Here is a 1991-nt window from a genome sequence, read left to right as displayed (position 1 = left end):
CAGTAGTTGTGGCGCATGGGCTTAGCTGCTCCACGGCATGTGGGATCTTCCCGGACCAAGGCTCGAACCTGTGTCCCCTGCATTGGCAGGCGGATTCTTAACCACTGCGCCACCAGGGAAATCCATGATTCATACATAACTGTTAAAGTATTTACCCCCCAGGGCTCTTGGCATAAAACCCTCTTTATAATATGTAGTAATTTTTTAGAACGTTTTAAAAAATTTTACCAGGCTTCTTTGTTTAAAAAAATGCATGTGCCTGTACAAGCACATATACAAATATCTCAGCAGGATGAATTGGCTTGAAGATTTGATTAATATGATATGCTGTGGAGCCAGCCCTACATTCAAGCCTCCATCTTCATGAGTTACTGTGAAATGAAAAGTGGATTTTTTTCTCATCTGAAATTGTTGCTCTTGTAGAGCTAATCACACAGCACAGACACAATTAAATAATTACCTTATGCATTGCTAGAGAAGCTACATATTCAGAATTTAAGCTCCTTGGAAGAGGAATGTTATCTCTATTTCCATTCACTCCTCCATCTTTTATAATCTGGCTTTCATTCAGAATCTAGGTAACCACTTGGCAAGTCGTTACCAATGATTTTCTTGTTGCTAGATACAATAATCTCAGTCTTCATCTGACTGTAGTTTCTTTCTGCAGCTTTGTATCCCGATGGACTCTTTTTTTCTTGCTGCTTTTAACTTTCTTGCCTCTCATGAAGCCGTCCTCTCATATATCACCAATATGTCATGTGTGTGATGTAAATAATACCAACATGTTCATATCTTCCTAAAAATATATTCTTAATTCACACTTAATTCAACCATATTTTCAGTAACAATGCTAAAATAAAATCTTGAACTATTAGCTATCTGTAAAATTTTTTACTTATCCATTAAGAAATTTGATTTGAGTCCATACTAAATATCAGATACTATGTGCTAGGTGTAAGTGATGAGCAAATCAGAGAGTATTAGCTATAAAACATGGTAACTGCCATTAGGTAAATGTCCTGGATGCTCTGTGAATGCATAATGAGGGAACTGACTTAGTCTGGTGCTCGAGGAAATTAAGGGATATTTGAGGTGAGATCTGCAAGACTATGTTGGTATTAACTAATCAAGGGAATGGGGCAGTAGTTGCATTCCAGGCTGAAAGAACTGCATCTGGCAAGCTGTGAGGTGGGAGAAAGCATGGATGTATTGAAGAAGTTATGGTTAAGCATAGGGGTGGAGGAGGAGAGTATGGCTACTGTGGTTGGAAAAAGAAGCACAGCAAGATCTTGTAGGGCAGTATAGGCCATGGTGAGAATTTTTATCTTTATCTTAAGAAAAGGAGAAGCCATTGAAGTGATGTGATCAGATTTTCAGTTACATAAAAAAAGAAAAAAATCACTTTAGATGAACGTTGGAGAATGGTTTGGAGAAGCGAAAGCAGATACTAGCAGGCTGGGAGTTCAGAGGAGAGATTTTGGTAGTTTGAACTAAAGTGTCTGTATGCAAGATGGAGAGAAGTAGAATGCTTTAAGATATATTTAATAATTAAGGAATAACTTCAACAGTGTTTAGCAATAAACTTGAGATAGAAGATAAAGGAGAGGAAGATGTTATGCAGGTTTGTATAGCTGAAGAGGTTGGTGATCATGGTTACCAAAACAGGGAACACTGGATGAGGATGCAGTTTGAGGTAAAGATCACAAGTTTGAGTTCAGAGAGCCTGAACTTGAGACATGGTGATATATCCAGGGTGGAGATGTTCAATATTAGAAAGAGCTGAAAGATGTTCAATATTAGTCTAGAGCTCAGAGAGGAGTGCAAATTTTAAATGTAGACTAATTTATACTGACAAGTGTAGAAATGAAATTTTATGTCACAATTTTAGCATGGAAGATTCATTTATTTTTCAGAAAAAAATAGTAGATGTTATAGTAATTCTGAAACTTGTCCAGCAAAAAAATTTGATAAAATATGTTGATACCACCTCT

Source organism: Monodon monoceros, unplaced genomic scaffold, assembly GCF_005190385.1.
Source record: "Monodon monoceros isolate NGI ecotype Baffin Bay Population unplaced genomic scaffold, NGI_Narwhal_1 Super_Scaffold_5, whole genome shotgun sequence".
Taxonomy (NCBI): Eukaryota; Metazoa; Chordata; class Mammalia; order Artiodactyla; family Monodontidae; genus Monodon; species Monodon monoceros.
The sequence above is the reverse complement of the archived record's forward strand: the minus strand, read 5'-3'. Positions refer to the sequence as shown.